Below are 21,103 nucleotides of genomic sequence, written 5' to 3'. Positions count from 1 at the left end.
TGACGTCAACTCGTCATCACCCGCCGAATTTGTTGGCGGAGATTCGAATTTGGACATATCTACTTGGTTACATGCAAACTGCAGAGAGGTCATCACGGCCAGTGATACGAAAGGGAGCCCTGCGGCGTTTTCTTGGTTCTTGGTCTAGATATTTCGTTCCAAAGTCTTTCTTTTTTGAGCCATGGTGTTTTGTTTGTGTTCTTATCCTCATTGTGACGTGAGAGTGGAGATGCGTCCTCAGTTGATGCACCGCCTCGCCTCCGCCACATGTGCGCCTAATATATGACGTTCACCCTCTCTTTTTCTCATTTTGAGTCGCGGATAGGAGGCAGCTTTTACTCCACTCTCGGGCGGGACTCGAGCCTCGTTTCGTGTTGCCACCCACATGGTATCAAAGAGCTTCATGCCAAGATGTTTCGCTTGCGTGATAGTGATTGAAATGGCCGAAGCTTTGTGGAAATTCATACCTGTTGTTTATAGCATTCCGAATGTCTATGTGGCATTTACTCTCGACTGTAATACTGTATTTTAAGGTAGTTAATTAATTACTATTATTATTCGCATAATTTACCTCCGGACACAACTAGAGTGCAGCTCATATAGTCATTAATAAATGCAGGAATAAATGAACCGAGGAAAGTGTTCATCTCTGCACGTTTCACCTTGAATGAACACTTTAAAAAATTGTACGCTACGTTTCAGGAATAGTTTATATAAAGCTGGTTTATTTGGTGAAATGATTCATCATTGTTGAAAATCAAAGTTGGGTAACATTGTGGGATACATCATTACGATGGCAGACGATTTTCTAGCGGAGCAAACTGCTTCTTGTAAAATGGGAAATCGAAATGGTAAAATTATTTGGAATTTAATCACTGGACTCTTAGCGGTAAATTCATGATATAATATAGCATATGCTATTATCTTTGACTTGAATGAACTCTTTTTGGCTGGGTATTGCATATTGATTGCATTGAGTCCTTAAAATTTGACCTGGAACTAAACATGAAAAGGTTTCATTTTTAACAGTGAAAAGGACAGTCGTCGAATCTCAGAACTGTTGAATACTAGAGTCGAAAAATACGATTATCTAGTATTTCCTTTCGATTGCGTGAAAAAATATGTCAATTCAATCCGCTGCCGCCTCAGTAACTTGCGTCATTGTGGAAGATAATTAATCTTCGCCTCAATTTACGACCGTGTTAATGCCAATATCGCTATTCACTTTTTTGAAATAATAACCTTATGTGAAGTGCTTCTGTTCAAAAACGAAATTATTTCCTTGATGTTCTGTCACCATTCTTGAGTTGTGTTGGCGTTTCTTCTCAGCTTCGCATTTCTCTCGTCAACCACCGCATCACATTGTTTTCCTTATCCCCCTCTGTCTTGTGTTCCTCTCTCGCCTTTGAAGTCTTACCAGGCGAGCATTTTGTCACAGGAGACCCTTGTTTCGCGCACCCATGTGCGAGGGCGGGTCCTCGGGTAGTTCCAAAAATAAAAAAATTACGAGCTGTCACGCTTCACTGGTCCTCGTCGCAGGAATCTTGTAACTATGGCTCGTGAGCTCATTATCGTTGCCGCGGTAACTCGTGTCCAAACAGCTCTCTGCATTTACATAACTTTTCAGTGCCTCCTCCCGCTTGCATTTCGCCAAAGTTTTTTAACAATGTGCCTGAGTTAAGTTCTTTGTTCTGTGGATTGTGATAACCAGGTTGAACGAAAGACCCTTTTGTGAGAACAACAGTAGCGATGACAACATAGCGGAAAAGCTGCATCAAATTTACGTCTGAATGCAAACTTAATTGCGTTCATTTTCCTCTCGATTCTCGGTAAATATGTCATTTTTTCACCATGTAGGCGTACTATCCTAAATTAAGTGCTGTAAATGGCTAGTTTCCTCTCTACCACCTACTTAATCTTTTCTCTCTTTTTTGGATTATAGCTTCAATTTAATTCATATGAGTGATTTCTATTTTAAATCTAACCTAAAAAGTTCTTTTATCATATTAAAGAGCAATTCGAACTAAAAGAGAAATTAAGTGGGCTAAGGAAGTAAAACTGAAGACAATTCTAGAGCTTCGAAATTAATGCCGTGTTTAGGATTTATTATGAGGTGCAACGTTACTTGATAAAGGAGCAGGTGGGATTTCAATGCCATTGATTCTCAAGAGTTATGGATTGGTATGGACCGTGGGAAATGGATTCCGATCTAGTGTTAATGAATGGTTTGGTGATAATGGAAAGGAATTGTGCAGAGGAAATCATAAGAAAGCTGGGATGATTATTGGGGCTATAATTTTGGTTAATACGATGTGAGAGCATGCTGAAATATGTGATAAATGAGATTATTTGGGTAATTGTCAGACATGGTCCCATGGAGAAGCTTCTAATTTAGGATGACCTAATGTGTGACCTTTACAGAACGGAAAATTCAAAATATTCAGGGAAACGGATATCCTAGCTGAATCATCGATTCAGCGTTCTTTGATCGCGTAATTTATTAATGAAAAACGGGGTATGTTTTAAATAATTACGCAGATATGTATATTTAATATTATCATGCATATGTGCTTCCCAACCTCTTACTACAACCGATGAATTGAAAAGTGAGATTCAAGCATGGCTTCATTTGTTCATTAATTATTAACGTTCCGAAATTAATGTTCAGATGAGAGCGCGCTCGGGAGGTAATTGTTTTCCTGCATTGCATTAGCTCAGTGCAGTGAGCAAGTAAGTAGCAATGTGAGGGTACAGTTTTCGGGCCTTCATCTCCATTAATTCCCTTCCTCACGCGTTTAAGTAGTTTCGTGCGGCTCATCTCTCCCGGTGGAAGGATAGAGAGTTCTGCTCCTCGGGTTGAAGAGGAGGCGGCAGGGGGCTTTGAGATTGGCGGGGCAGAGGGCCGCGGACCTCTGGCCTCCGCGCGAGATGCTCGGGCCGGAGTGAACTCTTGCCCCCAGAATTATTGGCCCTTCCCCCCTTAAAAGACCCGGGCCGGATTTATTCGCAGCTGCCCGGCGTGATGCTTGAATATTCCTCCTGACGAATTTTTCTCTTTCAGATCCTTTCTATCCTCTTAGAGCGTTCCTTTTAAAGTCTGCCGCGGTTTGAATAATTTCTCCTATAATCTATCAATGTGCTGGAATTTTTCTTCCTATTTTCCCCATCCTTGGATATTGTGGGGTAACGTGCTCCACGAAGATTTTCGGGTGTTTGTTTTATATGGTATTTTGTGTTAAAAATTTTTGCTTTCTCAGAAGGCTGTGGAATCATTGCGTGTTTAATGATCCAAGCCTCTACGCAGTGTTCGTGCACACAATTATCCTATAGTAACTTGTCGTTTACCCTCAGTGTTTTATTCTATTTTGTCGTAAATTATGTCATTTTCTAGGTTATTTTCTCAAAATTTTTACCATAACTCATGTCGTCGTCATTACTTGCGCATTTGCGCAAAGGCGAGAATACATTGCGCATGCAATCTACTCTCGCCTTTGTTCAACGTTAGATATTTACGTATTCTCTTTATTTTTCATATCCCCTTTTTATAGTTTCAACTTTGTCATGAATCTCTTTTAAAGTTTGTCTCCAATAATCAAGGTATTAATTGGCTCTATTAGTTGAAAGTTTCAAAACTCTCTGCGTAGAAATTATGATTCACTCAACCAAGTCGCACTCACTAGCTGAGATCGCGTTGGCCTGCCTTCTAGACTGTTTTCCTATTCGCCACCTTTTGTTTTTTTCGTGTTTTCAACTGTTTTCTCCCATTAGCACGATATTCCCCATACGACCTTCTGTTCCTCGAGTTTTTCTCTCCTCCGGGCGAGGAGGGTTGAGATCGGAAGTCGGTAGCTGTGCTGGTTGCGAAACGGTGGATCCGACCCGTTTCGCTGCATGTGCCACCGCCGCAATGCGTCGCGCTCTTTCCTCCCCTGATTTATGGCTTTGTTTGGGAAGGTGCGAAGAGGAGCATGCTGGAGGGTAAGAGACTCGTGCTTTGGGCCACCCCGTCGCCTTTGCCTCCCTCCCACAGCATATGAATGCGTGTTGCACGCTCGCTGCCCGGGAGGCTGTAAATCTCCGCGAAAACCACGAGGTAGGGAAGCGGCGGGTTGGTGATAAGTGACGCGAAGCAGATTTTTCCCTCGCCGCGATCTTCATTTTTTTCTTCCGAGTTGCACCTTGCTGTCCTGCTTCTTCGTTTACTTATCGCTGTCATCGTGCGTGTTGTCGGCGGAAACTGTAGAGGACGCGTGATACCCTGCGACTCTCCGTCGCAAAACGATCGCTGAAGAATTGTGACGCGCTGCATATTTTCCTTCGCCGCCTTCATTTTTTTCTCTTGCTACTAGTGGTATCTCATTTTCTTCTTTTTCTCATCGCCATCGTCGTTGTTTGTTGGAACCGGCAAATGCAGACGACGGGTAATATCCCTCGTCTCTCCCTCACTAAGCGATTGCTGAAGAATTATTACGCGGAGAAGATTTTACTTAGCCAATTTTATATTTTTCTCCCCTCGCAAGTTGCATCGTGCTATCCCGACTTCTTCTTCCTTTTATTTTCGCCCTTTTCGTGTGTTGGCGGCGGCGGCAAGTGCAGACTATGGGTGATACCCCTCCCCAACTCCCCTTCGCCAAATGATTGGTTTAAAAATTATCGGGGAGAGACTACCGATAAGGAGAGATTTCTCTCTCCGGCTTGGTGCTCGGGGCGATTGTTGGTAAACATTCGATTGCGTCGGGAGGTCGGGCGAAGGACGCGCGTAGCTCTTCCTTCCGAGTCGGCCGGGTCGTGGGCGTCGCAGGATACGTCTGTCAGTCTGTCGTTCCTTTTAGTAGAATTGCGTGGGACTCTTTCATTCGCCATAAGCCCGATGCCAGGTGTAAAGATCGCTTTTTCCGGACTTAAATCTAGCTACGGTGAAAGTGCCTGTGAATATATAGATGCGATGAAGTCCACCTGTTGGATAACGACGCTATACCTTTGATACTGTTCTTGCGTTCACCATTAGCCTTATTGTTGGTCGACCAAAATTTCGCACATGGGTATTTTTGTTCCATAAATATCTTTCCAAATGCGTAAGCTCATACTCATTGGCTCGCCATCTGCGTCATTGGCAGCAGTTTGCGATTTTGGTGGTTTTACGATTAAAGTTCAGAAACTTTAACAAAATTACATTATTACACTTTGGGAAATCAATATTTATGGGCCTTTATTTTTTTTAAATATAATTCTGGATAATTTCATGTATTTCATTTTCTGCTGTTGTCAGCCCTTTCCAGTTGGATCTAAGTTGTCTGAGGTAATAAAATGAGAAGGGACATTTCGATCAAGCAAATGCCCAATATTGTTCTGCGCTGGAGGGAAATTCGACAATTCTGTCCAGTCATCTTCAGTTCATTTTCCATGGAGTCTAAGTGGATGGAAAAAATTTCATGGCACGAGAGATTACCGCCTCCTCATCCCATATGATGGATATCCATGCACGCTGTGTAGGGAATCAGCATTAAAGGTCTCCTTTTATGCATTAATCTCTCTGCTCATAAGGATTTATTTTCGTTGATATGATTCCTCGTTGCAATTCACCATGTTGAATTGTTGCGGCTCTGCTCCAAACGGTGTAGGTGTTTGGTAATAGATTCGTTATTCTGCTATACTTGTTTGTTGGTGCGTTATTTTATGACTCATTTAAAACTTTAATTTCCCACACGGATTACTGTCGTAATTCCGTATAAGGTGAACTGTTTGTCTTCAAATTGACTCACGTGTGTTATTAATTTTAGCTATGCATTCTTCTGATCGTATGATAGGAGCACCTATACCGCATGAACGTATATGAAATTATGTCATTGGGTCTTTTTTTAACTTCGGGAGAGTAGTCTTTTATTTTATTTTTTAATTGAAAATTTTTATTATTTCCATTTTGGGCTTACCAGTGAGTCTATTTGATTTATTCATGTAAACCCTCTATTCGTAAGAGAAAATGGGAAGCATTTATTGTTTTTATGATTATATCTGATGCTGGTAATAATTTAATACAAAATTGCACTAAGTTTTTCAATACGCGGACGTGGTTTCCCGAAAATAGCCTCAATAGGCCTGTAGCGTTTTGAAATACCGTCAACCAAAAATTAGTTTGTGTTTTGATTGATATAAGTATGCACAGGAATATTTTTATTATGTTATATTTAATTATGTTATTTATTTTCGAGGACAAAACAAATGTCTGTATCCACAAGCACGGCAACGCATCTCTCTTGTTTTGTCGTTGCAATCGCACCGTTATATTCTCTACGGTTTGATGAAGTAATGTTTGTTTTCTGTTGCGCGAACGGTCCAGATACTAGAGGATTTTCTTAGTCTATATAGTGGAATAATGATTCATTTTGGTAAGCTTGCTAGTAATTGGTACTACTCTTGCTGAAGAACATTATCTCTCATATATTTTGAAAATCGTTTGTTGCTGTTATTAATTTTTTTAATTCTAGATAATTTCATATCTTTAATTTTCTGCTGTGTCCATTCATTTCCAGCCGGATATTCAATTTAAATTATCTGACGCAATAATATGAGAAGGGACAATTTATTTCATCCTCACAACCCTTACTTTAAGCGCCCCTTCATCCTTCCACTTCTCTCCAAGTGAGTCATTTCCCTGCCTACCGTTACTCCCGTCATCAATGGCGCAAATTACCCTGTAGTTGCCCTACAGGCAGGAAGATCTATTAGAATGGCTAGGCCATCAATCGAAAGGTTAAACGAATGGTAATGCGTGAAACATGATTCCCAATCCCCCCAATCCACGGCGCGAGTAGTCAGACTCTGCCGTGGATGGATCGCCCAGCTGTGGCACACACCCGCGCGCTCTTTTGTTTGTGTTTTGAAGAGGGCCTCGCAGAAGGGTGGGGGAGGAAGCAGAGCACAGGTGGGGGTGGTTGAAATGAAAGAAAGAGCATCGTCACGGCTCTCCGCCCCCCCGGCATTGCCCACGCCCTTATGACGTCAGCAGCTTCCCGCACTGTGACCTCCCACCCCTATTACTCCGTTCCCCTTCGCATGCCCCCTGCTTTTTTCCAGCGTCAACGACGATGCCTGTCTGTCCCCAAAGACATGAAAGAAATGAGACTTAAATGTTGCCTCTGCGGTTGAGAGTGAAAACTGCATTTTTTTTTTCAGAAAAAAATCACATACCTTTTGTGGACATCGCGTCGCTTGAAGTTTGTGAATTGACATCATATCAAATTATTCGATTTCTATAGGCTAACTTCTTTCTAGAGTAAGCATATTTCAGTAAATTCTGATGGCAGGAGGACAATTTGTTTATAATATAGCGATATTTTTCCGCATTTACACGAAATATGGTCTTCTATTTGCCGAATGTTTTTAAATATAGAATTAATTTCCAATATTCGCATGTATTATTTTGTCGAATGACTGCACAAGAATAAGTGACACAAATCTCGGAAGCAAAATTTTCCTAACAATAGGTACTATATTAGACAAACATTTGAGACACCTACGGGGAAGAGCATAACTTTGGACGGAGAAGAGCTCGAACCGAAGAGTGAAAAGGAGTGAAACGGGTGTCTTGACTGACATTTTTACTCTCTGTGCCACTTACAACGAAAGAAATGAGAGTTAAATGTCACCTTTGCGGTTTCGAGTTTTTTTTTACAGAAAAAAAGACATGCCCATCTTGGGTATCCCACAAGTTTGTCCAATCAAATCGAATATGAAATCATGGAAAGCCGTCGAGTATTCGTGAAGTGTATTTGCATAAGAAAATAACATTCATAGCTTTTTCGTAAAATTTCGGCGCACAGCCCTCTCATATATTTTTTCACATTGAAACGAAAAATGATCCTAAAATGATGATATTTTATTAGCTTAATAGTTATTTCCTTAAATAATCTCATGTATTATTACCCCAAATAACATGCTAAGATAATTTCCCACGTATTCTTTGATAATTTGCTTGCATAATTTTTGTGCAAATGCAGTGAAATATAGTAATGAATCCATTTCAAAAATCAAAATAATATTATTATTCAAAATCTTAGTTCATCAGCCCAACTATGTAATTACTTTATATCAGACTTACGTGAAATAACACGTCCTTATTCCACCTTCATTCGGAAATTGGCATGTTATCATTCCTAGAATATGTAGATATTTATAAAAATGCATCACCTCAACATACGCCACTATTTGGTTCCTGTATTTGCATTAATGTTTGAGGGAAGAACATGAATGAGGTATACGGCTGAGGGCTGCATCAATTCTCTTCCTTCTCGTGTATCTCGTCCTCATGATGTTCAACTCTCACTATTTCCCTCTCCCAATATTCCAACCCTCGCCTTCCCGTATTGTGTGTGCCTTCTCTCCTTGTTCATGAGGCGGAAAAACTGGCGGTGGGGGAATAAACATGAATGTCCTGTACGGTGGATGCCATCAGCTGGGACACCACGTATTTCGATGGGCGTGCATGCTTTTCCTAATGGTCACGAGGGTTCTCCGTCGCGTGCAGTGGAGCGGTGAGACCTCTAGGTTTGCCTAAATGTCAGGCTCTCCGTTTTCAGTTTACGCGGGTGCAGGACTAGTAGTAGCGGACTTCGAGCTTCTGGATCCCGCCTCCATCTCTTTCCAGCTCATTCCTGGTATTTTTTATTAGCCCTAAAGCATTATTTTCCCCCTTTCCCGGAGGTTTTTCGCCAGTTTGAGGGTACTGAGGACTGAGTTCAATAGCATATTATGCTGCATTCTCTCGATAGAGTCAATTTGTCTTGTAATTTGTAATAACTAGCTGTCAAATTATTCTCGGATTTTATCAAAGAATGATTTTATTTATGAATTACTGGTTCTATATTGATATTTACTGTGTGTTAAGTGCGGTATTTTGTAGACAAATCTTTTGTGGACAATCTTAACTTCGGCTTTTGAACATATTTTCCTGCGTCCTTTTCTCCCTCGTATACCCTGTGTTTTTGAGAGAACCCGTGTCATATTTTTATCTTCATTTTCTGGTCACGTTCCTTTGTGCGTCGTTATTTTTCTTGTTGTATGAATAATCGTGTAAATTGATAGAATTATATTTCCCGTGAACTATACTAATCTTCATTTTTATCTTTCTAGGTATGTACCGGTGTGCGATTGCCTTCCTCCCCAGAAAGTGTCTGCATAGGGTAGGTGAGATTGACGTGTTTTTTTTTTTTTTTTTGAGAACTTTCTTTGTGCTTTGTACTCAACACGCGATATCTACCAACTTCCTGATTATCGTATTTTCAAACTCTGTGCACATTTTAATCGACAGGCAATGGGCCATTTTGTTAAAGAGATTAAAATCTCTCTATTATGCTTGAATAGGACGAAAAAGAGTCAGTGTGCGTTGCTTGTCGTGTCATGTAACTGCATTCATGCGCCAACGCGTTGTCCTTTGTTACTGTGGCCGTGCCATTTTCTCTTGATTTTTTTCCCGTCCGCGGAAGAAGATTTTCTCGTATAATGTTATTCCCATCTGGTATTAGCGGCTGTCTTACTCGTCTCAGCTTAAATGCCATGTAGGTATATCAATGAAATGCCGGCGACGGTCGTCTGGTGCCTATAATGTCAATGTCCCTTCTCGAGTTGTACTCATATTTTCGTAATGCCTTGCGAAATTCACTGATGAAATCAATCGGGGTTTTTAAAAGAAAAACAACATTCATTTTTAATTTTCTGCGAATCCGTCGTTTCCCTGTATTTTAAATAAACGTTGAATTTACATTAAATTGTTGCGTGAGTTGGATACACGCGTATATTCGACGGTTTTAAATGCCATCATCCTGAATCCAAAAAAAGATTGTGATAAACAGGTGAAGCCTGCGTTTGCTTCTAAGTTAATGTGTGTGTGATCGGTTTGTTCTACTTCCTCATTCCTTTTTTGCACCCGTTGCTGCTCAATATCAGTTCATTTATCATTATTCTTCGAGCTATCCTATATTTCTTAACACAAAATAATTGGTGATAAATAGATGGTAATTGGAGGAGGCGACCGACAGCTGAGGTAATTTGTGCCATGAGGGAAGGCCATGGAATAAAGGGTGGAGAGAAACCCGGCGTCGGCTTTAGCCTGCTCTTAACGTAAGGCGCCAAAGGGACCACGTCTTAACGTCCCATCCGACGGACGGAGTGTTGCGCTTGAAATGCCTTCCACACAACATTCAAGCATGGTCCGGGTATTCCCTGAAAATTCTCTGCCGCCGTCGGGATTTGAGCTCGAGTCCACCGGGTGGAAAGCTAGCACTCTAGCCACCACAGTAATCCGATCCCTTGGTGATGAACGTGTTTACATGATAAAGTTAATGTTCGGATCAGATAAGAATCAGTGGTATCATTTGCAATCGATTCGTTATTCAATGTGTGTAGTGGAATTTTGAGCATAATTAAGTCTTGCTTAATATTTCGGATTGAATCCATCGTTATTTTTTGCTTAAGTCACAAATAGAGTAGAAGCTGTGCTGCAATGTTATAATACCAAATTTTTGACGGGTGGAGTAATAAAAGTATTTTACTTTCTTCTTGAGGAAAGGATTCGTATTTGCGACACGTATTGTTAGGTATTTGGGGCAGATATAATCCGTCTACTTAAAGGCGGTAATGCTTCGTTACGTTCATGATCTCCGCCGTGATGGCCTTTTAATTACACTTGGTCGTGATTACAAGCGTTTCGTAATCCGCCGTTGTCGGAAATTTGGCCGTAAATCGCATGCTTCCCGTCTGAATTTCATGCCCGCATGGCAGTGTGCTATCGATAGCGACGAGTTTGTTGCCATCGGGAAAAGTGGCCTCGGCGGCCTTTCGGATTATTCCAAGTCTAACATGAGAGGGAAATGAGAACTCATGCCTTGCCTTATCTTCTGCAGTATGCTGCAGGCGATTTCTACAGGTTTTTCTGTGGTGTCCTCATTCCTTTGTCCAACTTTGCAAACGTCGACGGACATTGAGGTGGGCTTTTATAAGTCGAGCTCATAGTATGCTGTAACTTCGGTTTCACTCAATTATGGAGAGAGATTTGGGAACCCTCCTAATTCTTAATTCCTCTTCTTTACATTACGAATCGTGGTAGAGTGAAAGGATCCTATGAATAACTTATCTCTAACCCAATTTAAAGTAATCATTCATCAATCTCAGTCGTGATTGCCAGCGTTTTGTAACTCTACGTAAGTTGAGTGTGTGACTTTTGTTTTAAATATGACTTTAATGTAAATGAAAGGGTCGATTTTTGACTGCCTTGAAGAAGGATCAGTAAGAAAGAATTTAGTTTCTATTTTCCCTTTGTAGTAATTTATTAAAATTAGTTGCGCTCATTATATCTTAGGTATACATATTGGGTGCTATATGAGGATGTTAAGTACGTTAAGGTGGAATAAAAAATGTCTTTTTATTTATTTTAAATGCCGAAATTATATGTTACACGCAAGTGTTATCCTCCCCATTTGCTTTGGAAGGAGCAACAAATAAGAAAAAATAAATACCTTGCTATCGGATAATTGGAAAAAATATTTTTATCACCATCATTTTGTCAATGAATATCACATCCACTGAAAATGAATGAATTACCATGGATACATCAACGCTTTTTTTATCGATTGGCTCATTATTTTTTAGCATTTATATGAAGTTTCGTTGCATTTTTTTCTGAATATTCTTGGAAAAAATAAGGTTTCTTGTTTTGATAATTATTTCTTATACCTCTTCTTTTTTTCGAATAAAGCGACCCGTATTCCGTTGAATAATAATCATCATCTGCCGTTAATTATTATCTATTTATCTTATTATTATAACCAAGTTACGTAAAGGAAGAAGAGACGAATTTTGAAACGGACGCCAGGAAAGGTGAAACGGATGAGTAAAATATTAGTTTATGCGAGTGTTTTCCTGGTTATTAAACATTGTTTTTAAATTAACTGATCTCTATTATGTAATTCTAACGAATTCTTTCAATTTGTTCGTGATGGGATTATTCTGGTGGTATAAGTAACAGTTATTCAACCAAGAAACCTTAAAATGTAATAGGTACCACACATTTAAAAATGGGTTAGTGAATCTTGGAAACTTTGCCTGAACAACTAATACCTTTTCAGTATTTTTGGCCTGGTAAGCTATGTCTTCCTACCCCAATTCCTGCCTCGTCCCCGTTTTATCGAGCAAGTTTATATCAATCGCTTGAATTTTTCTCCTTCCATTCTGGTCCCATACCCCGTCATCTTCTCCTTCCTAAGTCAGCTGTTTGGCCTCCCTTCCGCGTCGGCATTCCCCCTCCCCGGTGTTCGTCACCCCCTCCCTCTCACCCAACCCGTGTAATCCAGCTTCTGCCGCCGCACCCTTTAAGACTCGTCCCATCATGGACAACTTTGAAAGAAACTGGGACGAACCGTTCCGCTCGCAAAAAAATTATTTCTCGCTGGCCAAATTTTTAAATGCCTTCCTGTCATTTGCATTAAAATACTCCCAACTTGTTTGACCAGCTTTGGTAGTGTGTTTTTATTTTTTTGGGTGCAAGATATAACATCTTGGAGCAAACATTTTTGGCGCTCGTTACAGGAGAGGTCGCTGTCGTCCCATCGTTTTTTTTATCGGCGATTCATAATCTTTCTTTATCCTGCTTCGGATCCGCAATCTCTACGTTATGTAGAGGTCGCGTAATTAGAGTATAATTGTCGTTATAGATTGAGGGTATCATCCATTAACGGCTGTTTTGAATCGCTTAATATGCTATGATCCGCGTCGCTGAGATATGCCCATAACTAGCCTCTGTATTTTTACTGTTATTAACGGCAGCTCACTTGAAGCATGCGAAAGACTATTTGGCGGGTGTATCTTCTCGATCGTCTCTCTTTTAGTCATGTTTCTAGACGTTACTTTATGCGGTTTATGTGTAGTATTTAGTCTACACCAAGCCTGCTTGTCCTTTAATCTGACAATGGCCGATCGCTACCTCGTCTCAAGTTTTATTTTTTAGCTCGGTGTTTTGCTCCGCACACCCTTAATCTCATATATTTAACGATAGCGAAGGCATCTGCTTGTTAGGATTTTACGCGGCAGAGGGCAGTACCCACTCGTTTTCCGGATGCGAATTAGGGTGCTAACATGTTTTCGCAGAATCCCGGCCGTCTGCCTCCGAGCGTAATAACCCTTTGACCCCCCAAGATAACTCCTCGAACTCGCGACGAGAACAGACTGTTTCGGTGCCGTAAATTCCATTCCCTCAGCCTTTAATAAAAACATAAAGAGGGGAATCCCAAAACTGTCTCGACTGGTTTAAATCTCGCAAAAAAAGTTTTTTTTTCGTCCTACGGTAATTTTCCGCTATTAAGCGAGGACGGCAATTTTACACTCCTTAATGCTCCTGCTAAAGTACCTACGGGCGGTAGTGGTGGTGTCGTCGCCAGCGGCAAATTGCCCCCGCGTTCCCGGGGAAAAATATACGGTCGCGCGTCGCTATTCCGCCGTCGTAAAAATCACTATTTCGGAAAGATGAATCACGGTGAAGGAATGGCTTTGAAGTGGGCACGGAAGGCGCGCGTAGTGCCTTTTGTTCGCGGAAGAAACTTCCTAATCTTCCGGCTTCTATCTCTCGGATTGGGTTATTAGAGTGACGTTTCCGCGTGGAATTCCTTCGGAGTAAAAAGGTGGGGAATGATTCTCCCCTCCTCCTCATGCCTCCTCTAGTTTCGTGGACGGCTATCTTGTAAGCAGTCTCCTCTCCGTCGCCTTCTTTTGTTCTTCTACCGCTGCAATCTAGGCGCCCCATCTTTAATCCGCTATTTCGAAAATCCTTCCTCATTTCTTTTTTCCCCACCCTCTACCACTACGCTTTAAGTTTTCTCTTCCTTTACGAAGAGTTTTCCGCGGAGTGCTTATCGCGAAAGATGGAGCCGAAATGAATTCCTGCTAGTGTGTGTCATCGTCCGTTGGCTTGACGCAGCTCTTGTCACCCGCCCTCTTACTAACAAGACCCGCGTACTAGAATAATCGAGATATATATAACGCGATATTTGCGTTTCGTCATGCTTCCTGCGGTTCTGGCGGGGACTTCGCCTTGGAGGGAATATTTATAAGAGTGCGTGATGACCGTGATGATTGCCGTGCGTTCTCCAAAAGCGTGGATCACCATTGATGTTCCAACTTCATTGCAATGGGAAATTAAAGTATTCGGCGAAATAAATACTTTAAAATAGTTTTTATTACGATTCTGATACTTTCTTTTCTTCTTAAGCTATAAATTTTATAGAAATATAATTCCCTATCAAAATGAACAGTACGAAAACAAACGCTGTCGTCGTAGTCTGCCAATCAGACCATCACATCCATCTCGTCATAGAAGGTTTCCCGATTTCAATTTTGACCCCATGCAAAGGAGCCGATTCCAACTTTTGTTTTTATTTTCTCTGTGAGCGAAACTTCCCCCATCCTCTTGGGAATGCGGGCTTATGCCGTGTGTTCCAGTTTTACTAGAAATTCCGTTCAGATTATTGGAATTTATTTGAGAAATTTTCTTTACACGTTAAACCTCTTTTCGTAATTGGCCCTCATTTATGCAATGATTTCTTTCGAGCGCCTCGGAAATGAATTCTTACCAGCTAGACTCAAATAGTGCTCCTTCCGCGAAATATTACGTAAATTTCTTTGAAAAAAGGGTGAAAACTTGGAATCGTCGGCTTCCATTAAGTGCGGTGATCTCTCGAGGAGTGCAACGAAAAGCAGAAATTTCCCTAATGACGCCTGTAATTCCTGTTGCGTCACAAGGATAAATTGGCCATTTGGGATACGGTCAATCATGTACCTTGTCAGGAAGTAATTAATGAAATGATCCGTTTATGCATGTATTTGTACCAACCTCTGTTGATTTTGCTCGTTACTTCCATCAGATACGAATATCATCAGCGGTTGTTAGCTTCTCTCACAGTACTAGAAATACTAGTTTTTGACTCCCTCTCGCGCATTTATTTACGAATCTCGAATACAGTTATGTATTTTGTATTTTTGGCGTGTGACTTAACTGCAGCTTTTTTTTCGAGGAAACGGATATTTATGATTGTTATGATAATTGAATTGTATTTTTTATTTTATGGTATAGATTGTTGGGCTATAATATTGTGGTCATTTCTTGCACCAATTATCACCGCTAGTTAAAGTTACCATTATCATCGTTGCAGATTTCGATTTGAGCCCAGAATATTTTATGCTATTTGATCAAGCTTATTCTAGTTAGTGCCGTCAAAATAGATGAGAATTTTAAGTGCATGGAGTATCACTTCTCTGATTAAATATTAATTTTCTGGTTACTCAATGGGTTACCCTGTCAACACGAAAACTTCATGATCACATTATGAGTTAGTAGCAGAAGACATGTTATCAGAAAATTAGTATTTATTGGAAAATTGCTGTATATTTCGGCATTTTTTTATTTTAGCGGAATCATGCACTTCTTACCTGGAATAGTACCTCAAATATGTAGTTACTGACCATTATCGAATAGGAAGGGCAGGGAGAGGTTTATTTTCACTAATCTCTGTCGCAGGCTCACCTGCTCCAGCGGTAGTGTAGTCGGTCCTATGCGGCGCTCTACTCCCCGACCTCAGTCTGTGTCTGGCAAATTGTCTTTCCGCCAACCTTTAGTGATCCAGCCGACGGTATCGCTTTCCTTTTATTTCTCCCGCAGTTTTTTTTTAGTTCAACATCCACCCGCGCCACGCCCTCGGGTGCCGTTCATTGTCCTAATGGCTCGTTAAGCGCCAACTCCCTTTTCAAACTCTTCCGACGAGAAACATCCTCCTCTTCGTCTACCTTTAAAAACCGCCACAAAAGTTTGCGTAGCGTTTCATTCCGTACATTTTCATTTCGGGCAATGAACGGATATCAGCGAGTTACGTGATGACAATCTTTCATTTTATATGAAGGACGAATCGACTTTGATCGACGTGCGTTCACAACGGCCTTAGTCATTGTTTTGTTTTCCCAGAAAATCGGATTCTTGAGAGAATTATCTTGCATTAGTCTGAAGAAGATAGTATTCCGAAGATAGTATTCTCTCTTCCGAAAGCGCGATACCGGGTGGGATACCATGAGTTCTTCGTTTTCTTCGTATAGCACTTCAGTAACTGATCGTGCGTCTTCACTTCAGCACCTTGCGGTATTCGAGTACGGCGGGAAAAGGTGTTTTAAGCGACAGTTGGCGACCCGCAGTCTGCCTTTTCGCCGTCAGTTCTGGAGGAGAAGAAGAGTTCGAGTGTGGAAGAGGTTTTTTTGGTCTAGGTCTGTTAGTTTTCAATGCACCGATTAACGAACTGTGTGAGCGGAACGTATCAAGACGTTCGGAGAGTATCAGCAGGTGCGGAAGTTCTCGCCAAAGCGGTGAGTTGGTCTTTCCCCTGTCACAGAACATCATTCCCCTTACCCTCAGACGCCTCCCGCGTCACGGATTTCAAGAAAAGAAACTAACATTGCTTCGTTGCCCCTTGTAGCTACTCCTCGATGCAAGAATTACATATTAATCAGCGTAACATGCAAATATATGGCAAATATATTGGTGTCGGTTGTAGATCGGGATTAAAACGAATTCCTTTGAAAATAGCACACCGTATTTTTATAAAAGTTTTTGTTAATTATATTTAAAATGGTGGGAATGATGCTCGATGAATAGTTTTATATCAACCTCACCAATTTTTATTGCCACCAGAAAATTAGTTCGGCTTATTGTTGCAATAATGCGCAGTGGCTTTTATTGCATTATTATAAGTAAGTACATCTATCATGTGGATCTACAAAAAGCGAATATTTCGGTTCTTCAAAAGTAAGGTTTGATAATGATGAATGAGTGGTTGTTATTATTGTATTTTTAGTCTCGATTTTACGCCAAAATTTGTCATGGAACATTTATCGATTCTTTGTTGCCAAGTGACAAATTATTGATTATCCAATTCGAAATATTAACTCTGGAATCTGTAATCAGTTTTCCCGCATTAATATTCGATTCCCGATGATCTTTCAGCATTCGATTTTGATGATTCTTTAGTGAATTAGTCTTCATTAAAAAAATTTTCGTGCATGGACTTATTGGCGATTAAACGTTTGTGTTTACTGGTTCGTGGGATGCGTTTTTTCTCTCCTAAAATTATCTTTTCTTTCCTTATTTGAAGTTATTAGCCATTGAGTGAAACATTTAAACTCGCCTATGTTAACATTTTCGGGCATGATTTTGATTGGCAGATCTCGTTAATTAATTTGTAGTTCGGTACATGGAACTCGGCGTTTTTTACTTCTTTTAAGCTCATTAGTGCGCATGCTATGAAATTCCCAGCTAAGCCTGTACATATAGACATTAAGATCCTTAAAGTACAGTAAAGAGTCAATATTTTTCTGAAAGGGGATAGAAAATTCGTAAAATCTTGCATTTTTAGTATTTTTCTATATTAAACTCCTACATTTGACCTGACAAAAGCACTTGTTATTAGTCGTCAATGAGCCTGAGCGTGTGTTTCCTAAAGATATTTAATTCCTGGTGAACGTTGTTATGTTAAATTTTCCCATAAGGTAGAGTATAGAGAGGGCAAAGAATAACGCGTTACAGTTGTCAGCGTATATGCTTTCGGAATGTGGAAGCCTCAGTATGCAACTTGCTCTTGCTTTCATATAGCAAATCGGTTGCGATGGGCCCACATGCTTTTTGTCGCGACTGCATTCCTGTTAGCAGGTTGGTCCTTGGTCGGGATCGGTTCGCAACCGCGGAACGGCTTTTCTACTCCGAACGCAGTATTTTATTTTTTTTTTGCTTCTTATCCTCTGCGACCGACTTATAAGGGCGGTCGCTTTTATTCATGCTTACCCACACCCGGCATATGTATAAAATGCCTACATTTATGTCAGTCCGCTGCTGCTGGATTGCCGCTTGCGCAATCGTGTCGTGGGCGCATTCCAGCACGCGTCCTCACGCGAAATGAATTGGCGGCAGAAAAAAAATGGGCAGCGCCGCCGGGCCACGCGCGACTTATTCGGGACTCGCTTTTAGATCGTCATCTTTTTGCATCCGCCGCGCCGCCCGCTCGGGCGAATAATGCCTACCTCTATTCGCATCTGTTTAACCCCTACCTCAAACTTGATGGCATTCATTCTGCTGAAACGGTTATGTTTTGCATTATTTATTTTGAATATAAATATTCCGTTCTACTTTTCAATTATGTAAGTATTATTGATTTGGTCGTACTCTCAAAATTTTCAGGCCGCTGCCCTATTGAGGGAGCAATCTAAATTATAGTATCTCCGATTTTTATGGGCGTCAAATCCTTCGCGTTTGTAAACGCATTTTCCTTACCTACGCATATATTGAATATCTGAGTCTCTTGCTTCGGAATTAAGTCAACTTGGATAGGTAAAAAATTAGCATAAGTATAGCAATTTGGAAAGATATAGTGAATTCTGCCATAATTCTGCCGTTACTTGCAATTTTTTCCAACTTCACTGCGTCATGCATGGGCTACTATATGTATACGTTTTTCTAACATTATAAGATGCAAGCTCCACCACTTCTGCAGTTGGATTCATTCGAGAATTTAGGAGTCCCTCCTAATAGGCACCCATATTTCCCATCGTTAGTCGCAATCGTAATATCGGTTTGGATTTTACGCCAGTGTGTGCACTGACATTTGAACCCAAGAATTTGATAACGTCATGGGAAGAGAGGACGTTATTATGCCTAAGAACGAGAGAATATTATTAAAACTGATCTAGAGCCAATGGAGATTATTACCAATAGTTCACTTGATTCAAAATTTCGTAATGAGAATCGCGTGACGAAGGAGAGTCTCCCCACGGGTCTCCCTCTTCAGGTCTTACGCCCTGGTTACCCCATGTACTGTTTTCTAGTTTAAAGCGATAGCTGCTCTCATATTTTACCCCTTTAGCCTCTTTCTCCTATCTTGAACAAGAGGGAGAAATAATGCGGTGGCGATACATACCGTCGTTCACTTTTTTCGTCGGAATTTATTTTCATTTTACATTATCGCGAAAAGATGCGAGAGTTGCGGAATTATCTATCTCATTTCGTTTATTTCTACTGCATTTTGAAGGCTTCTTTAATGCTTCATGGTTATCATTTCCTTAAGAATTAAGGAAATGATAAGGTTAAGAATGCGTCCAAACAGGTTTGGACTGAATGCTGGTGGTAGAATATCAAATTGTTCCTCTTTCGTCGGAGAAGAAGATATAAAATGGAAATATGCGGGGCTAATTTAATCCAGTGCTTAATCGAAGGAGAAAGTTATGGTTTTCTAAAACAGAAGTAGTGCAAATTTCATCCTGCGCTTGACCACATCCCATTGATGGCAAGGAATGTAGTTTTCTCATTAGTTACTTCTTAAAATTTGCTATTAATTGTAACTGAAGAGCAAAGACTTATTGATAAATCGTAATTTGTTTATACGAGCATGTATTCGAGGTAAACGTCATCATCTGGTGTAAAACACTATGGTACAAAATACAGGTTTAATAGTTTAAAAAAGTCAAAAATATTTCCTCTGAATTTATTGTCTCTAGACGCGTTTCGTAGTTACAGCAACATTGTCAAAGACTTAAAAAAATGTTGTTGTAACTACAAGATGTATCGCGCGAAAATACTACAATGCCGTCTTTAGCTAATATGAATGATAAATTCCGAAGATCCAAGCGTGATGGAGTGAGATTTTTCCATATGCAAATGTACACTTGCAATTTTCCATGGTTATAAAATTTATTCCGACCGTTGCACCTTGAAGATGATGTAGTAACATCGATCAGAATCAAGTTTACTATCGTGGAGGATTGCAGGTGTTTAGTTCAATAATATTAATAGCTTTCACCTCATCGTCCCTCATATCATACAAAGTACAGGTTTGTTCATACTTGTGTTAATGGTACCGTAGTACTTGATAATGACGATCTGACTTGAAACCATGACCGAGTAAGTAAGTATAAAATGTAGAATGAAGATGCCTTTGCTTTTCAATCACAATTATAGATAAGTGTAAATTTAAATGTCGCTGCGTTGGGAATGCGGCGAGATGAGAGGGCAGCTGAAAGAGTGTCGATTGATTGGGGACGCGTGCAACGCTGAGTGTCATTGACGCGTCCGCATTCCACGCTCTGTCTTACGTAACAAACTCTTTTTTTCTTTCTACCTCGAGTATCAAATCACCCTCTGCGCGTCTTATGTCGGTACCCTTTGCCCCGTGTCCTCCTCACTCGAACCGATAACCACTCACGTATTTTACCCTCTTTCTCTTTACTTGAAAAAGAGGGAGAAAACATGTGGCTCGCGACGGCGATATAAACCGCTGTACACTTCATTCGTCGGAATTCAACTTTCATTTCGGCTCCTCGCGAGAGGGTGCTGTCTTTGTCGTCAGTGATAGCGAGTGTCTATAATTTATGCCCTTTATGGAATGTTGCGGAATCAGCTTTTTTCCCCATTTTCTCCCTACCAGACCCCGGCTATTTCATTTTGTGTTTGTGTGTGTCATCTCAGATAATCGCCTTCTTTCCTCACCCGCGTACTCAAAGAGTCCTTTTTATTTTTTAATGTATCGAGTTAATCTATCACCGGCGCCCTAGCATTGCCTTTCTTTGCCGTATACTCATCGGCCTTCGACTTTTTTTTTTATTTTTACATTTTTCGATCCGCCACTGATGAAAGGAAAGCGAACTTTTCCAATCGAAATTTATTAATTCTCGAAATTGTTTTCCACATATTTTCACGCCCTCAACCAGATTTATTTTATTCTCCTTATCCGATTGGGTCACGCTTTGCTGCTCATTTTTTAATATTTTTTTCTCCTCACTTTTGGCGTAACTGTCTTCCCTGCTGTGTGTTTCAAGTATTGCGAAAGATAATGGTTTGCATGTCGGAATTTGAATTATATTTCACGGTGGATGGTTTCGCTGCTTCCATGAGGGTTTCACCTCATGCATTTTTTCTCATGCGATAGTTGCGTTCTGAAGTTGCGGTATCGCAAGAGTCCCAGAAGGCTATTGCGAAAATGCTCGTTACCTTCTCTTTTCTTTACTATGCCTGATAATATCCATGCTTCCTGTA

General features: G+C 40.6%; 1 protein-coding gene across 3 annotated transcripts in view; it reads left to right on the top strand.

The window, feature by feature from the left end:
- LOC124169138 (mediator of DNA damage checkpoint protein 1) overlaps positions 1-21,103 on the top strand; it is a 406,870-nt gene that overhangs the window by 147,305 nt on the left and 238,462 nt on the right. Inside the window, exon 1 of one of the 3 annotated variants that reach the window (XM_046547669.1) lies at positions 16,182-16,392. The exons of the other annotated variants lie outside the window; for them this stretch is intronic. The gene's annotated coding sequence lies outside the window, so the exon portion shown is untranslated. Of the gene's footprint in view, positions 1-16,181; positions 16,393-21,103 lie in introns of those variants that run through there. 3 annotated transcript variants of the gene reach the window in all.

The sequence above is a fragment of the Ischnura elegans genome, chromosome 1, assembly GCF_921293095.1.
Source record: "Ischnura elegans chromosome 1, ioIscEleg1.1, whole genome shotgun sequence".
NCBI lineage: Eukaryota > Metazoa > Arthropoda > Insecta > Odonata > Coenagrionidae > Ischnura > Ischnura elegans.
Note: the sequence above shows the minus strand (reverse complement) of the source record. Positions and strands in the feature narration are given on the sequence as shown.